Source organism: Rutidosis leptorrhynchoides, chromosome 10, assembly GCF_046630445.1.
Source record: "Rutidosis leptorrhynchoides isolate AG116_Rl617_1_P2 chromosome 10, CSIRO_AGI_Rlap_v1, whole genome shotgun sequence".
In the NCBI taxonomy this organism is placed as follows: Eukaryota; Viridiplantae; Streptophyta; class Magnoliopsida; order Asterales; family Asteraceae; genus Rutidosis; species Rutidosis leptorrhynchoides.
In genome coordinates this window covers 108773130-108793208 of record NC_092342.1, presented here as the reverse complement: position 1 = coordinate 108793208, position 20079 = coordinate 108773130, and the positions used below count along the sequence as shown (strand labels likewise).

At 34.6% G+C, this 20079-nt stretch overlaps 1 non-coding gene across 1 annotated transcript; it reads right to left on the bottom strand.

Annotated features, from left to right (window-relative positions):
* Positions 1–11910: 11910 nt before the first annotated feature.
* LOC139873939 (small nucleolar RNA R71) lies at positions 11911–12017 on the bottom strand. The gene has a single exon (XR_011767649.1). It is a non-coding gene; the product is annotated as a small nucleolar RNA R71 (small nucleolar RNA).
* Between the last annotated feature and the right edge of the window lie 8062 nt (positions 12018–20079).

The window sequence follows — 20079 nt, the reverse complement described above, 5'->3', positions numbered from 1 at the left end:
CCTTATTTGGGGGTGCCTCACAACAATTATAGTAGGTCGAATTGCGCCTTTCGTTATGCAATGCTCTTTTGGAAAATTGATTTTGATTTTCGCAAAAAGTTTTCAACCTTGTTTTACCCTTTTTGTCTATTTTGTAGCAAGAACTTTTTGATCTTTTATAGAATTTTATAATCCTTAGTGTTTTATAATTCGAAAAGTTTTAAATTTTTGTTAAAAACTTGAGAATTTTACAAGAATCGTTATGTGCAACATTTTCTATCCCACACTGTAAAATAACATTGTCCTCAATGTTAAGGATACGAAGTATCCCACACTTTAGGTTTTAAAAGAGGCGTCGTGTTATTAAAAGTTTATGTTGGTGGGGTTGCCAATCCCACACTTAGTTTTTAAAGTGGTATAGTAGTTTGCGTATATTCTATTGAAAAAGGTGGTGAAGACGTAGTACTCCCCTATGGTTGCAGGACGTGTAGTCGGATGGCGTGCTAATTATGGATTCTTCAATTCTTGTGTCGGCGTCATCCTCGTTCAGAGCGTCCTTGCTCCAAGTTGTGCTTCCATCTCGTACAGTCTCGATCGTCGTTTGTTTTGTGACGTTTTATTCATGCAATTGTTATTTTAAAAACCATACATACTAAAAACATAAAATAGTGATGCCCGATACCGGGCGTACAAGCATAAAGTAAGATAGAGTAGCATAAGTAATAATCCAAATATTCAAAATATAAATATAGTCACGGCTGAGGTGGTTGGTAAGGAGGGGAATAGATTATGCTAGTGCACGGCCTTGCCGGGTTTCTCAATCTGGACTGACCTTCTTCGGTCATCTCCTCGTCTGTGGTGAACTGGTTTGCCAATTCTTCTGTGTTCACACCCGAGGATATCCTGAACTGTATCTCGTCCGATCGTGCAATCAACCCTGTAAGCGATGATGTGCTCATGTAAACCATAGGCCCTGTCTGCCAACCCATGCCCTCCTGTAAATCTCTACCCCTACCCCACTGTTGGTTAACATCCATACCACCTATACCCTACGCAATCCCCTCGGTTGTACGCCGGTGCAACGCCTGATCCCATACCAACTCCTGAGCATCGGTACATGTGTCTCTGTTAATGTTCATATAGGAGGTGTCGAACAGGTTGTCGACAAAACCTACAGCCCCTGTGCTCTGTGGAGGTGGAGGTGGGATAACTGTACACTGCGTGTAGTGATGCTGAGGTGGAGATGTGGGTCCCGAATGCTGGTGGCTTGGGCCTGCTCCCCTAGGGTCCCCGTGGGATACTAATACCGGGTACTCATGAGGGTATGGCGGGACGTTGAGTTGTATGCCCGCATAGTGTATAAAATGATCCAAATTCTGAAGGATCGCATACTGGAAAAACCAACTCTCGTGTCCTGGTAGATCCCCCATGTAGTAGTGGTATGGCGGAAACCGTGGCCTATCACCCTCCCCAACTGTTGAGTGTCGGCGGGTGTCAGTGGGCCGTCCATGTGCGGTGAGATCATCCTCATCCCTTGGTTCCTGAGAACCTCGCCACCTCCTACTATCTCTTGTCCTAGAATCAGGTCTGAAACCCTGTACTCTCACCCCTGGCACTGTCCGTTCTTTAGAATCAGGTATATCTGGATTAGCTTGAATGATCAACTATTCACCCTCAACACGAATGTATTCCCAAGTGCTCAGTATCTTATACCCTATTTCTTCCGACATAGCCCCGATCCTATAATTAAACCGCTCTACATTCCCCAAAACACGCATTCGACGAAGGAGTTTAGTAATAACGCCCCTCAAAACTGGCACATGTCCTTGCTGAATTCTTCTCATTAGTAAAAGCCTGGGCCAGGAGATGTGCTACTTGCATATTTTGGTTGTGTATCATGGCGTGCATCAGGCGCATATCGCTAATGGTAATGGCGCCGCCATGCTGGGCTTTTGGATGAAGGTTTTAGTGATGAGGTGGTGAAGGATGCGGTGTACGGGATTGGTGAATTTTGATGCCTTTTTACTTGATTTCCACGGCTCATTATCGGTGTGTACTAGCACCAGAAAGCTTGGTGGTCTATGTTATTCAAGGTGGTGAATCCCCTCTTGAATATGGAACCGGTGAGCTGCGACAGTTTGTACAACTCCAAATACCTTGCAAACCATGCGAGAGATAGGTGATATGTGTGGTTTCGGTGGCGAAAGTGGATGCACTCTTGATCATTATAATCCTCCTATCAACATCTGAATCAAAACTCCAAGTAGCCATAAATTCCGCGTATGGCTCATTGTATGTTGTTTCATTCAGCTCAAACAAGTGTTGCCAGGTCCTGTGTGTTCTACCGTTTGCTTGAAAGGTCAAGATTGCCCTAAGTTCGTCGGCCCACCCACACTATTCCATGATCGTCCAGTTGATATACTTGTTACCCCCTTTTGGCCGATTAATCCAAACTCTCATAACCGGCTCATTATCTGCCGGATCATCTTGCTCGAGAAGATAATGGAGCAACTCATATTCGTGTGGTAAGCGATTAGCTGTGACGCCCCATACAAAACCATCGTTTACGGATCATCAACAATAGGATCATTACAAGGTCAAACACTATATGCTGTTTGAAAACCAGTTTAGCATTCATGAAATTATAGTGTTTTACAAAAGATAACGTGCTTCCTATGAATAGAAGCATAAACATAAGTACGTGACCCAAAGGTCGTTACAAAGCCATTGTTTGAAAATAACGTAAGTTACGAATGCAAAATAAAAGTTCCATGATTGAGACATCTCTAAGTAATGCAGCGGAAGTCTAACACAGCAAATCTGTAACACCAAGATAGCAAGTCTAACAGCGGAAGCAACAACGTCTAAGCACCTGAGAAATACATGCTTAAAAAGTTAACACGAATGTTGGTGAGCTATAGTTTATTTGTAATTAGTAATGTAATGTAGGCCACGAGATTTCAGTGCTTCAACCAGCAGTTTAAATCAGTAATTCAAATCAGTATGATAAAGTGTATGTTTATCCGTAGGCACCCGGTAACTAACTTAACGTAATAATACCCCCTAAAAGTACACTTGGCGAGTGCGTATGTTCACGAAGTATTAAACACCCGTTAAATGCTAGCGCTACTAGCCCGAGTGGGGATGTCAAACCCTATGGATCCATATCTAAGATTCGCGTTCACCGGTTCAAAGACCAATGACTAAACGTTACCGAGCTAAGGGGAAAGTTTATGCCGTTGTATAACCCACACATATATAAGTTTAAGTACTCGTGCCTAGTGTGTAAAACGTAAAATGCGCATGTATTCTCAGTCCCAAAATAGTTAAAGTAAAAAGGGATGCTATAACTCACAGTGAAAAGTAGTAAAGTTGATTCGGGAAAGTAAGCAAGTAGTTGGTCCGGAAGGTCCTCAACCTAAGTAAAAAGTTACTAAGTCAGTAAATCGTTCCCAAAAGTTTAAAAGTATGTAAATTAGGTCTTAATTATCATCATCATTCACCATTAATCAAAAAGTGTAAAGTAAGTTTCAATCAAGAATAGAGTTTGAAATAAATACTGACTTCGTTCAGTCGTCACGACCTCTATAAAAACTGAAATGAGGTGAAACCAGTGGCCATGGTTTAGTATATGAGTCCTCTAGAGGCTGACCAATTTCCAGAACCAAACTCATCTTTGTTTGACCGTGGCGACGGTTTAAGTACGAGTAGGTCAGAAATTTCAGCACAACGTTAAAAGGGTGTAGTGACTTTCGGAAGGCCATAAATCCTAAACCGTAACTCGGATTAAGACGAGGCCTAAACGGAAAATCATCTACTCGAACCGAAGTAGCTGGAAATAAACTTTTCCAGTAGCCCAGGTTATTGATCAGACCCGGAAAACAGTAGGTAAGGTGCTCCGGTGGGTTCTTGGTGCTTGATGCTCATCACGGTTCTCATCCTTGATGCGTATAGCTTCAAGTGTACAATTCGTTAATGTGTTTGCATCATATTTACCAATTTTTGACCATTATAACACAAATGTAAGTCTAAGATATGTAGCACAACTCACTTAAGAGTTGTATGAAGGTTGATGAACCAAAGTTACATCAAGATCTTAGATCCGACGCATACATGAGTTCTAATAGTAATATTAAGCTATAAACTTGAAAGTAAACTAAATAAACAAGATCTTAAGTTGTAGAACTTAGATCTTAGTTAGATCTTAAAGATCCTAGACTAGAAAGTCTAGATCTAGTGTTCTTAAGTTAGATCCTATGTTATAGAACTTGGATCTTCACTTTAATGAAACCATAAGTTATGAAACTTAGATTTTTCATCTTGTAAAATGTATATAAGCTTATAAGCTCTTCTTTACAACAAAATTTGAAGACCATAAGCTATAGAAACTTAGATCCAACACAAGTGTATGAAGTTATAACTAGAAAGTTATACTTCCATGTTCTTGAACTTATAAAGTTAACTTTAGTTTCAAGAAATATGAGATCAAGTTTAACTAGTAATACTTGACCAAATTAACAACATCACAACTTTAAAGTACTTACAAAAGAAAGGAAATAAACTAAAGTTACAGGTATTATGTTCATGTTTGTTTCATACTTGAGAAGATTCAAATCAAAGTTTGGATCTTAAGGAAATAAACTCCAAGTCTACAAAACATGAACACAAGTATGATTATAAAGCTTATGAACTTTTAGATCTTTAAAACATTTAAGTGTAGAACTATAAACTAACAAGTTTAGATTCTTGTTCTTGGTTCTTCATCACACAAAAGATGGAAGTAACCAAGATGACATGAAGATACAAGTTAGAAAACTTGATCTTTAACAACAACAAACAACAAGTAACAAAACAAGTAATTAAAATGATGATGATGGATTCGGTTTTATGGAAGAAAAAGAAAGAATAAATAAAGTTGCTACTTACAAAGTTTGAGAGAAAAGGATGAGAGAAAAGAGTAGTAAGTAAGTTGTGTGTGTAAAAATGAAATGATACTTGCAAATAAGTAACAAAAATTTGAAAAATGGAGCTCTCCTCCCATGCTACACAAACCGTCACTTTTGGTGGCTCAAAGGGAAAAGGTCAAATGCTACTTTCAAGTGTGAGAGAATGGTGAAAGCTAGAAATGGATTAAAGTTAAATTGCATGGGAAAGAGTTGCTAGCATGCTTGTGACAAGTCTCCTCATTCACTAATTAATCTAGTTTAAGCCTTAATAATTCACTAGCTTAATGATGGGCTAACTAGTCCATTAAGAAAGTAGGATGGGCTTCCAAGTCCATGTCCATTGATAAAGGCCCAAGTCTAAGTATGTAACAATTAAATAAATAAAGCCCAAGTAATTAACTACTTGCATTAGTTAATTAAAAATAATTAATAATAATTAATTATGAATGTAAATAATATTCGAAATATTATTCGTGAAAAGTACGTGTGTCACAAAGACAAGTCGGGGCATGTAAAGTCAAATAAGGTAACAAGTAAAATGTATAAAAACAATACATTTATTAAAGCGCAAGTATTAATAATAAATATTAATAAATATAAGTTGGAAAATCCAGGGTCGTTACATTAGCCATCTGCAAAAATCAAGTAACATAGGTTATGTTCCAAAAATTAAGACTTAGAGTCAAAAAATGCTTATATTTTTTTGAAAAAAATTCGAAATGAGGGCTTTAAAAATGGCATTTTCCAAATTTCCGTTATAATAAAATATAGTCAAAATTACCACAAACAATAACTAAACGAACTATAACCTTATTTTTGAGCGAAATTCAAAGTGTACCCGTGTTTACAATAAATAATGCTAAAAATAATAATTATAGCAAGTTAGTCGTAATAAGCAATTTTGAACCAAATGTGATGATTTTTAAGCATACAATGGTTCTAATGACCATTTTTGATTACCTTAAATATTTTTAATTACCAAACTTGAGCTATAACATTTGTAAGTCAAAGTTTAAAGCCGTTTGACCGAAAAATATTTATTTTGTTCAAAACGTACAAAATAAGGAAAATCAAAGAATAAGTTACATTTTTATAAGCAAATCAATGATATCATTATTTGAACTAGTTTCGAGGCAATCCTAAGTTTTAAAAACATTTTAACTATAGGAAAAACCTTAATCCCAATTACGTGTAGTTTGACCAAAATGTCAATATTTAAGCAAACAAGCATGCATTGTTCCAAAATCAGTTTCTAAGCACTCTTAATGAATCACTAGGCCTAACTAAGCTAGCAAAACATCAAATTTTCAAGAATTACACCAATTTTTACCCTAAAACCTCAACTAATGAATCGAGAGCCAAAAACTATCCAAAATGCTTCAATCAAGCCTAAAAACTAACACATAGCAATCACATTATTTAACTAAGTATAAAGAAATCCAAAATTGGGTCAAAAATAAAGTTTTTCTCAAAAGTCAAAAATTTGACTTTTCGTGAAAATTCAAATTTTAACCAAGAAAGAGTACCTTTTACACTAAATTGACGATGGAAATGCGTTTAGGAGGTACGAGAGAATAAGATTTGAGCTTTGAATCGTTGATTTTGGTCAAGATTTGATGGTGGGATGGTGGTGGTGTGCTCGTCGGCCACGAAGAACGGGGAGGGGAGAAGAGAAAAAAAGAAAAGAGAAAAAGAAGGAGAGGAAGAGAAGAAAAGGAGAAGAAAAATGAGCCCGTGTGGCTCACGGGCTTATTTCCCCGACCCGACTTGCAAATTTTTATACTTTTTAGGATTTTAAAATTTTAATGAGGTTAATAAAAGATAAGTAAAATTTTACTTCGAATTTTAACCCGGTTATTTTTATATAATTAACTAAAATAAGAACAGAGTAAAATTAAAACATTTTATTCTATTAAAAACACAAATTACACAGGTTTCACAACTAAATTTTAGAAATGACGTGGGAAGAAAGATAAGTTTAAAGCTTCTTTGACCATCCAGAGTAAATCAGCGGAGTGTACTGAAAATATTTCAAAATCACTTAACATCTTGCACTCGTGTTTTTGTAAATCTTCGATATCGTCCATAAGTTTAACCAAAGCCTTTTTACTTTTTTAGTGTTTGAAATTCCATCCCTTGGTCCAGTATTTCTATAATTAAGTTCGAGAAGAAGTTTTGACACTGTGTCTTGAAATAAAAGATCTTCCGCGCAGTCAGGATCATCGATAGTAAATTTAAAATTTATAGATATTTCCCGAATGATCTTCCTTTGCGGAGTTGTAAATGGAAATTTTGACATAGTGAGGATTTGTACGAGTTCTGAATATATTTCCTTTCTAATGTATTCTTTCCTCGGTAGAATCCGGAAAAGCTTCAATCAATATTTTAAGGAGAAATGAGGCTGGATCAAAGTAGAAGAAATCTCGGTTTCCATATTTTGAAATAGGGTTAGGTTTCTTGCTTTCAATCCAAAATTCTAATTCAGAGATCATTGCCGTGACATAACGGTTTATAATGAACTGGAGAAATTTCCTTATTGGTAAAGTGAGGGAGAAAACTGACGAATGACTCTAAATCGAATTTAAAATCAATTTTTGTATCCCGATATTTGACGAAAAGGTCATCCCCACATAGTTTGTGAAGAGAAGGAATCTGAGAACGCAGCTCTTTTAACAGATTGATTTGAAATGTTGAAAACGGGAAGTCTGAGGAATAGAGGTGCCTAATGAATGCTCTATAGACGTCTAACCTTCTACTAGGATTTAACAGATTTTCAATAAACAGAGCTTTTGTTTTATCAGGGTGTCGTATCTCTTTGGGATTAAATTCGAACTAGTCTGGATAATTGAAAATAGTTGGATATTCTTCCAGTATTTCATCTTCCATAATCAGGAGTTCGTTAAGACTGAGCCTCCCTTTTGGATCATGAAGATGGTCGAATCCTGGTTCATTTGAGTAAAACTTATCCAAAAGCAATGAAATTGATAATGCTAAAAATGAACACATATTTCATAGCATTATCCTTCAAGAAAGACAAGCTTTTAGTTGCAATTGTTCTATTTACAAGTGATATTCGTTTAAATAATAAAAGGTGAAGACAAAAGACAGATTCGACGATTTGAAGACGCAAACGACCAAAACGCTAAAGATTACAAAGTACAATCCAAGTGGTTCAATTTATTGATGAGAAACGTCTCAAAATTACAAGAGTACAAGCCGCAAAACGCAAAGTACAAGATATCAAATAGTACGCAAGGACGTTCGAAAATTCGGAACCGGGACATGAACCAACTATCAACGCGCGACGCAGCGGAGCTAAAATTATAAGTCAACTATGCACAAGAATGTAATATAATATATAAATAATTCTATAAATTATATATATATTATATTTATATATTAAAATAAAAACCGTCGGCAAACGAGAAAATAAAAGATTGTGAGCTATCCCAAGTCACCATGCGATCGCATGGCAGATGCAAAGGAAGCCCATGCGATCGCATGGCCCCAAAAGCCTGGCCAGGTCTATAAATTCAGCATTTTTCGGGCGAGTTTGATACACCATATATCAACTATCTCTCTCACTCTCTGATATATATTTATATTTTATAATTATAATTTTAATATTAAGTTAATAATAATAAGGTTATAGTGGCGAATGTTTTAAGTTTGTAAGTCGAAATTATGTCCGTGTAACACTACGCGATTAATAATCATTGTAAGTTATGTTCAACCTTTTTTAAATTAATGTCTCGTAGCTAAGTTATTATTATGCTTATTTAAGCCGAAGTAATCGTGATGTTGGACTAAATATTAAGACGGGATTATTGGGCTTTGTACCATAATTGGGGTTTGGACAAAAGACCGACACTTGTGGAAATTGAAATATGGGCTATTAATGGGCTTTATATTTGTTTAACTGAATGATAGTTCATTAATTTAATATAGAGATTTACAATTTGACGTATCTATAAATAACCATATACACTCAATCAAACATGATGGGCGGGATATTTATAAATACTAATAATTGTTCATTTAACCGGACACGGGGATGGATTAATAGTCAATGGACTCATTAAAACAGGGGTGGATTACATACAAGGACACTTGGTGTAATTGTTAATAAAGTATTAAAACCTTGGATTGCACACAGTCGACAACCTGGTGTAACCATTAACAATGTATTAAAACCTTATTACAGTTTAAGTCCCCAATTAGTTGGAATATTTGACTTCGGGTATAAGGATAATTTGATGAGGACACTCGCACTTTATATTTATGACTGATGGACTGTTATGGAGAAAAACCAGATGGACATATCGAATAATCCAGGACAAAGGACAATTAACCCATGGTAATAAATTAAAATCAACACGTCAAACATCATGATTACGGAAGTTTAAATAAGCATAATTCCTTTATTTTATATCTCATCGTACTTTTAGTTACTGTCATTTTATTTATCGTACTTTAATTTATTGCACTTTTATTTATCGCACTTTTATTTATCGTCATTTACTTTACGCTTTAAATTAAGTCATTTGTATATTTAATATTTTACATTAGGTTTTAATTACGATTTAAGACATAAAATTGACAAACCGTTCATTAAACGGTAAAACCCCCTTTTTATAATAATAATACTACTTATATATATTTATATACAAATATAGTTTAAAATATAATATAGCATTAAATTTAGTTGTATCCCTGTGGAACGAACCGGACTTACTAAAAACTACACAACTCTACGATTAGGTATACTGCCTATAAAGTGTTGTAGCAAGGTTTAGGTATATCCATCCAATAAATAAATAAATAACTTGTGTAAAATTGTATCGTATTTAATAGTATTTCGTAGTAAAAATATAACTATTTCGTATACTACCCTTCACACATCAAGTATTTTTAGCGCCGCTGCCGGGGATCTCAACAACGCCGAAAGCGAAACGCTATAAAATATATATATATATATATATATATATATATATATATATATATATATATATATATATATATATATATATATATATATATATATATATATATATATATATATATATATATAGTTTTTAATCTATTTTTGTAAAAATATAAGAAGTTTTAAACATAAAAATTTAAAAATATAAAAAAAAGAAAAAGAAATATATATATATATATATATATATATATATATATATTTCTATATTTTTAAGTGTTTTAATTAAAAAAGTTTTTTTTTTATTTACAAAAACTAATAAGTATTTTTTTAAAATATAAGTTTTTATTATAATTTAAAAACAGAAACAAAAATAAATTAAAGTATACGGACCCAACTGTAGCAGCCCAACTACTTGGCCTGGAAACCGAAGCCATGCGACCGCATGAAAATCCTACACACAATCCATGCGATCGCATGGATTGATTTGACAGGTCCGGTACCTCAGATTGCAGATTAGGGTTTACGTTTAATTATTATTATTAATTATTAATAATTAACTAGAATTAGGGTTTATTTTAATAATAATTTGTTTTAGTTTATTTAATTTGTATTTTTAAGTTTTAATTAGTTTTATTAATTATAAAATTAATACATTTATAAAATAATAATATAAAAATAATATCTTTATAAAAATAAGTAATTTTATCATTTTTTATATCTTTTTATAAATTGTATATTTTAATCGTTTAATTCGTAATTTGTATTTTTATCGTGCGTAATTAGTTTAAATTTAGTTTTTGCCGTAGTTAATTTTTATTTCTAGATTTTTAGGCTTTGCCGTAAAATCCCTTAAGTGCTTTTTCTTTAGATTAAGATTTAGGCGCTTTAGAATTCTACGACGTCGCTTATCGCTTTAGTATTTAATAGATTTTAGTGCCTAATTAAGTTATTGCCGTTTTGGATATAGAATTTCTTTAAGTTTTAATTCCTTTAGACGCAACTTTTAATATTTGGTTTTTAGACTTTTAAGTTTCGACGCTGCATTTTATTATTTTTCGACGCATTCTTTTTCTTTCTTATTTCTCGACGCTCTAGTTTTTAGGACATAGAATTTTCTTTATTTTCTTCAAATTTCGACGAAAAATTATTTTAAGTGGTTAAATTGATAGACATCCAAAATTTTCTGATTCGTAGTAATAGTTGGATTTGTTAGTAGCGAGTTGTGGGCTTTCGATTTAAAGGGTCCTGGCTACCTGCTGCATCTATTGGCTATTCGAAACGTGGGCAAAATCAGAAAAATCTATTAATTTGATAACTTATATAATTTTTATCTTTTATAACTAATAGGATATTCAGTGAATGCACCGAGCAAAACGTTCACCACCTTTCATACGTTCACCACCTGTAACTCGATCAAGGCATCTAGCCAATATTGTTGCCGTTGATTTTTCTTTAGAATCGTCATCTAGTCAATCAAGTACTCCAATTCAAATTTTCGATAATCCATTTTTTGAACCCGACCTCACAATTGAGAACCCGGAGGATATTCAAGGACAATTCAGAGATCCTGAACCACTAATCATTCCTCATGAACCACAAATCACTCATCCAGAGATTGTCGAGGAAGAAACCATTAAATCAGAATCTTTTAGTGATTCAGATTCAACAAATTCAATCATGAAAAATCTGGAATCTCTAAGTATGGAAGATCGAATGAGGGCTAAACGCACTAGCCAAGGTCACGCAATTACTCAACCAGACATTAATGTGCCAGGTTATGAAATCAAAGGACAAATCCTACACATGGTAACAAATCAATGCCAATTTAGTGGTGCGCTGAAGGAAGATCCAAACGAACATCTTCGTACCTTTAATAGGATCTGTACTCTATTCAAAATCAGAGAAGTTGAGGATGAACAGATATATCTCATGTTATTTCCCTGGACTTTAAAGGGAGAAGCCAAAGATTGGTTAGAATCGTTATCTGAAGGGGCGATTGATACATGGGATGTCTTAGTTGAAAAATTTCTTAAACAATTCTTTCTGGCATCTAAAGCCGTGAGACTTCAAGGAGAAATTGTTACGTTCACGCAAAAGCCAAATGAAACTTTATATGAAGCATGGACAAGATTTGGAAAATTGTTAAGAGGATGTCCTCAACATGGTTTAGACACTTATCAAATAGTACAAATATTCTACCAAGGATGCGACATTACTACACGAAAAGACATCGACATAGCAGCTGGTGGTTCCATTATGAAGAAAACCGCAACTGAAGCTTACAAAATTATTGATAACACTGCTTCCCACTCACATGAGTGGCACCAAGAAAAAGATATCGTTAGATCATCTAAAGCAGCTAGAGCCGATTCTAGCCATGACTTTGATTCCATTTCCGCAAAGTTAGATGCTTTCGAGAGACGAATGGAAAAGATGACTAAGGATATTCACGTAATACGCATTAGTTGTGAGCAGTGTGGAGGACCACATTTGACAAAAGATTGCCTCAGTATTGAACAAACAATGGAACAAAGAGAGAATGTTTCATATATGAACCAAACGCTTGGAAATAATTATCAAAATAATTATCAACCACCAAGACTAAATTACAATCAAAATTAGAATTATAACCGAAATGTTCCATACAACAATCAACAAGGTCCTAGCAATCAACAAGTATCTAACAATACTTACAATCAGCAAAGATCTATTTTTTCAAATAAACCACCACAAACCGATGATAAAAAGCCAAATTTAGAAGATATGCTGTCGAAGCTAGTTGAATCTCAAACCCAGTTTTTCACATCTCAGAAACAAACGAATGAACAAAATACTCAAGCATTTAGAAATCAACAAGCTTCTATTCAATATCTGGAACAAGAAGTAAGCAACCTAGCAAGGTTAATTGGTGAAAGAAAACCGGAAAGTCTACCTAGCGATACAAATGCTAACCCCCAAAATGAAACAGCTAAAGCCATTACCACGAGAAGTGGTATTACACTTAAACCACCTGAAATGCCTGTAAATTCTGATGACTCTATTCCTATTCCACAAGAACCACAACCTGAATAAGAGAAGGAAAAAGAACCGGTAGTTGAAAAGGTTAATGAAGATAACACAGTTAAGGCTAAACCTTATGTTAAACCATAACAACCACCACTTCCTTACCCCAGTAAAATGAGAAAAGAAAGACTTGAAGCCGAGCAATCTAAATTCTTGGATATGTTTAAACAAATAAATGTCAATCTTTCTTTCATTGATGTGATTTCCGGAATGCCTAGATATGCTAAATTCTTGAAAGATCTAATCACAAATAGAAAGAAAATGGAAGAACTCTCGGCTGTTACAATGAATGCTAATTATTCTGCAGTGCTGTTGAATAAACTACCAGAAAAATTATCAGACCCAGGAAGTTTCACAATTCCATGTTTTCTGGGAAGTCTTAGTTCAATAGAAGCATTGCCAGACTTAGGTGCTAGTATAAATTTAATGCCGTATTCACTATACGCTAAACTAGACCTCAGAGAATTGAAACCAACAAGAATAAGTATACAACTAGCAGATCGATCAGTAAAATATCCTAGAGGGATAATGGAGAACATGCTAGTTAAAGTTGGTACTTTAGTATTTCCAGTAGATTTTGTTATTCTGGACATGGAAGAAGATTCTCAAGTTCCGCTCATATTAGGAAGACCATTCTTAAACACGGCTAAAGTAATAATAGACGTGTTTGGTAAGAAACTAACCCTAAGTATAGAGGACGAGAGTGTTACCTTTTCTATTGATAGAGCCATGCAACAACCGCAATCTGCAGATGATACATGTTATTACATTCAAACTATAGATTCACATGCAGAATTGTTAGAAGAATTTCCAGAATTACAAGGAACAGGAGAATGTTCTTTAGGAGAAGGAACTGAACCAATTGATGAAGCTGAAATGTTAGCTGCACTCATGGCTAATGAATATAAACCAACAACAGAAGAAAGACAAGCTTTTAGTTGCAATTGATCTATTTACAAGTGATATTCGTTTAAATAATAAAAGGTGAAGACAAAAGACAGATTCGACGATTTAAAGACGCAAACGACCAAAATGATAAAGAGTACAAAGTACAATCCAAGTGGTTCAATTTATTGATGAGAAACATCTCAAAATTACAAGAGTACAAGCCGCAAAACGTAAAGTACAAGATATTAAATAGTACGCAAGGACGTTCGAAAATCCGGAACCGGGACATGAACCAACTATCAATGCGCGACGCAACGGAGCTAAAATTACAAGTCAACTATGTACATGAATATAATATAATATATAAATAATTCATAAAATTATATATATATATATATATATATATATATATATATATATATATATATATATATATTATATATATTAAATAAAAACGTCAGCAAACAAGAAGACAAGTGAATGTGAGTTGGATCAGAAGGCCATGCGATCGCATGGCCTGGAAGCACAAAATCCATGCGATCGCATGGCAGCTAAAGTGAGACCAAGTCCTATAAATTGCAACGTTTTCTGCCGAATTATACACACTTTTCATTCACTGATCTCTTACTCTCTCAATATATATTTATAATTTTAATTTTAAATTAATAATAATAAGGTTATAGTGGCGAATATTTTAAGTTTGTAAGTCGAAATTCTGTCCGTGTAACACTACGCGATTAATAATCATTGTAAGTTATGTTCAACCTTTTTAAATTAATGTCTCGTAGCTAAGTTATTATTATGCTTATTTAATCCAAAGTAATCGTGATGTTGGACTAAATATTAAGACGGGGTTATTGGGCTTTGTACCATAACTGGGGTTTGGACAAAAGACCGACACTTGTGGAAATTGGACTATGGGCTATTAATGGGCTTTATATTTGTTTAAATGAATGATAGTTCATTAATTTAATATAGAGATTTACAATTTAACGTATCTATAAATAACCATATACACTCGATCGGACACGATGGGCGAGATATTTATAAATACTAATAATTGTTCATTTAACCGGACACGGGGATGGATTAATATTCAATTGACTCATTAAAACAGGGGTGGATTACATACAAGGACACTTGGTGTAATTGTTAATAAAGTATTAAAACCTTGGATTGCACACAGTGGATAACCTGGTGTAATCATTAACAATGTATTAAAACCTTATTATAGTTTAAGTCCCCAATTAGTTGGAATATTTGACTTCGGGTATAAGGATAATTTGACGAGGACACTCGCACTTTATATTTATGACTGATGGACTGTTATGGACAAAAACCAGATGGACATATCGAATTATCCAGGACAAAGGACAATTAACCCATGGTAATAAATTAAAATCAACACGTCAAACATCATGATTATGGAAGTTTAAATAAGCATAATTCCTTTATTTTATATCTCATCGTACTTTTATTTACCGTCATTTTATTTATCGTACTTTAATTTATTGCACTTTTATTTATCGCACTTTTATTTATCGTCATTTACTTTACGCTTTAAATTAAGTCATTTGTATATTTAATATTTTACATTAGGTTTTAATTGCGACTTAAGACATAAAATCGACAAACCGGTCATTAAACGGTAAAACCCCCTTTTTATAATAATAATACTACTTATATATATATTTATATACAAATATAGTTTAAAATATAATATAGCGTTAAATTTAGTTGTATCCCTGTGGAACGAACCAGACTTACTAAAAACTACACTACTCTACGATTAGGTACACTGCCTATAAAGTGTTGTAGCAAGGTTTAGGTATATCCATTCAATAAATAAATAAATAACTTGTGTAAAATTGTATCGTATTTAATAGTATTTCGTAGTAAAAATATAACTATTTCGTATACTACCCTGCACACATCAGAAATCTCTAAGTCAGATGAAATTATCCGGCTTCTTGGGCTACAAGGATCAAGAATTAAGTCTTGATGAGATTCATCAGGGTTTAGATTTGTTTTAGGTTTACACAGAAAAACTTTGCCGGTTTCTGAAGTTGTAGGAGAGCAACTGTCTTTCGCACTTTCTTCGTAGTCGGTTAAGTTTGAACTAGAATCTATAGAAATTAATACCATAATTAATATTTTGTTTTTATAATTTTGAAAAGGGTTTACTGTAATGGCGACTTTAAATCCTATACCGACAAACTCCCTGCTTGTTAAGCATATAGGTCTTCATTCCCCTTTGAAAGAAGTAAGATGTGTTTCTTGTTAAGTTATCTTTTGAAATAAGTGGCCAGGCAGACAACGGAGACGCAGGATCCTTTTGGTTCCAATATAATTGGAGACTATTCGAAAAATCCAACAACTAAGTCCGTGTATAATTGTCTTTCTTAGACACCACTCAAGAATCTCAGATATCTTAACAAAAGCAACGATTACCTTAACAGACAGAAAATAAGTCCCCGGCAGCGGCACCAAAAACTTACTACCCCCGTAATATGGCCAAAACGGACGGTTTTATTTGTGCGGTGTCGTTAGGCCGCAACACGTCAGAGTTAGCTACCACAGGGACGTAATGGTTTTATTATTTATATTTAGCTGGGGTTCCTAGCTATAACTCACCCACTTGTCTTCCTTTTAACGAGTAAGTGGTAAATATAACTCATGTTCGTATTTTTGTATGTTTGCTCAGTAATGTGGGACAAAAGTGCCTATATAGTTAACCCTAGTGACAAGAGGTGATAGATTAAGATTAACTCAATAAAACAGTAATTTGACTATAAAGGTAAAGATAGATAGGTATGGAGAATAGGATTCTGAAGGGGAATTATCGTACGAGTTTAACTTCCTAGGATAAACACTAAACCTCAATCAACTGGGCAAAGAACCTAACTGATTTGTCACTAAGAGTTTAGGCCTTGAAGATTCTGGCTGAGACGGATATCCCTACTCCCAACGTTAACCTAAAAGGTTTAAACGACCTTATGGATAGAATCCTAGCCTCCTAGGTACATGAACAAAGTGGTATACCCAATAAAGGAAAGTCTCAGCTTTTCTTAATCCTAGTTGGTCTAACTAAAGAAATATCCTACCACTTAATCACTATGCTATGCCTTAACATTAATAGACGTGCAATCTTAGATATTCTAAGGTACTGCTAATTGGAATAGAGGTCTCTCCTTTGCGATCACTTATTCAACCCCGGATCATCTTACAACATCTCAAGAACATTGCTTCTTACGCGAATCATGCTTTTGAGTAAGCTAGTGTTCACTGAACTCTCTGTTGCTAAATCTAATCACAACCTAAATGGGCAGCTCTTCTTTGATGAATAAGTGGTTATTCATACGTAGGTACTATATCCCTATTGTGACGTTAAGCACACATAACTACTTACCTTGTATCCTAGGGTTGATCAGGTCCTAATACTAGGTTATAGCCACGTGAATAAGCGGAAAGGGTGATCCGTAAATTAAACTTCTAAACCGTCAAGGTTTTAGCATAACAGTATGATAAGTTTCAGAAAAAGTATTCAACATGTAATAAACATTTGTAACAGATAGATAATCATGCAAGATGAAAGCAACTTAGGATAACACGATAACTTCATTAAATTAAGGAAATCTTTCACCATTTATAGACGAGATCTGGACCATTACAAGTGCTGACATCCTCTAGACCGCTCCTATTACAATCTTCGGCGTTCGCCTCCGGGTACTTAATTTCCCGCTCAGAGGTGAGAAGGCCTTGAAAGCTCTAGTGAGAGAAAGTGTATTGTAGTGAGAGAGTGAAGAGAGGTGTGTGGAAATTCGATGACAAAAAGCCTTTAAATAGACTAGAATTTTGCCTGCAAACGGCTGGCAAGCCGTTTGGCAAGCCGTTTGGCAGGCCGTATTTGGCAGGCCGTTTGCTAGGCAAGCCGTTTATCGAGCCCGTTTGCCTGACCGTTTGGCAGGCCGTTTGCCATACTGGCAAGCCATTTGGCAAGCCGTATGGCAGGCCGTTTTTGTGCCTGGTCAGTCTTGATTCACTGGATCGTAACTTGATTTCTTGTCTTTCACCGTTTTCGCTCTAGAATCTTCGTTTTAGCTCCGTTTCTCTTGATTCTTTTTGCATCGTATTCGTAATTACTTTATCTACAAATTTAACCAAAAAAGCGATTATTTTTCCGACAAAGTTTTGAACTTTATGCTTTTGGGACTCAATATCGGGGGTAAAAAACATGATTTTTTAGCCGATATCAATACAGCTATGAATAATGAATAAATTAAATAAATAATAACTATATATAATAACTTAAGTTTTAAAACAGCACCTCAGGTTCATTCTTCAATTCAGCAACCAAGTTTTTAAAATTCCACTTTGACCTTCAAACTTAACTTTCAGAAATGACTCCAAGGACCCTGCAATTACACTTAACCTAGAAATATAAAAACTTAACTACAAAATATATCCATGTTTAGATTATAATGTATAAATTTAATAATGGAAAAACTCAAAACATACCAAAAGCAAGCTACTGAACTAAAGGTAAAACATAAGCAACTTACAAACCAATTAAACCGGCTGTGGAAAGCCGATTCTTGTTATTTCTAGTGTCCGGCTGAGAGGTCATCCCGTCAACCTTTTCAATGTGCAATTATTTTCCTCTCCTGGATCTAAAGCTAAAGGAACTAACGTCGGACGAGCTGCCATCTAAAACCAACCCCGAAGCGCATGGAGGTATCAAACCAAGATCCGTTAAACCTTGAAAGGATCCTTTACCATTTTCAATCGACTTGTCCACATACTCTTCATTCGGAAGCACATACAATCCCAAATCCTTAATTACCACTATTGTTACAATCATTGAATTGAATAAAAACTGAAACAACGTCATTCATTACATGAATAATTGAAAATATCTTAAACCCATTATATTATTTTATTTAATGTTAAAATAATAATATTTTTCTAGAGTAATCTAGATTAAATAATAGTTTAATTTGTAGAGGGTAGCTATTATTATTTAATGTTAAAATAATAATATTATTTTTTCTAGAGTAATCTAGATTAACTAATAGCTGATTTTGGTTCTCCGGTATATCTTCACATTCTTTCGTGAAGTTAGCTATTAGTTAATCTAGATTACTCTAGAGGGAAGCCACAATGCAATAAGTGCAAAAGATTTGGGCATCTAGAAAAAGATTGTCGTTTAAAATAAAATCATCGAGCTAACTTCACGAAAGAATGTGAAGATATACCGGAGAACCAAAATTAGCTATTCTATGCCTGCCATGTCGCAAATAAACAGAAGGACGATACTTAGTTGATCGACAGTGGATGCAGCAACCACATGACAGGAGATGAGAATTTATTCCATAGTATCAACACCTCCGTAAAGTCTCGCGTCAAGTTTGGGAATAGAGCACTTGTTGATACTAAAGGCAAAGGTACAATTACTGTTCAAACTAATAACGTCACTCGATCTATTAATGACGTTCTTATAGTACCAAGCTTAGCAAGTAACTTGCTAAGTGTTGGACAAATGATGGAGCACGGCTACTCTTTACTCTTCGAAGATGATTGTTGTGTCATCCTTGACAAGAAAAACAACTACAACTTAATAGCCAAAGTGCCAATGGAGAATCGCAATTTTTCACTTCATTGGCAGTATATAAGAGACACAGCCATGAAAGTTCAAGTTGAAGAATCATGGCTATGGCATCGAAGATTTGGCCACTTTAACTTTCACGCACTAAAAATCCTTCAACAGAAAAATATGATGAGAGACTTGCCAAGCATAGAAGAGATCACTGACACCTGTGAAGGTTGTATGATGGGCAAGCAACATCAAAAACCTTTCCCTCGTGACAAAGCTTGGACAGTGAAAGGTATACTAGAGCTGGTGCACACCGACGTTTGTGGACCAATGAGGACCCCGTCTCTTAACCAAACGGGTACTTTATTCTCTTCATTGATAACTATTCTAGAATGACGTGGGTTTATTTCATGCGTGAAAAATCAGAAGTCTTCACGATATTCAAGAAATTCAAGAATTACGTAGAAAAGACTAGTGGCCATTGTATAAAAATACTAAGGAGTGATAGAGGAAAAGAATACACCTCTACACAAATCAATAAATTTTGCGAACATGAAAGAGTTAAACGCCAACTCACAGTTGGTTACGCTCCTGAACAAAATGGTGTCTCTGAACGCAAAAATAGAACTGTAATAGAAATGGCCAAAATGATGATACATGAAAAAGGCCTTCCAAACAGTTTTTGG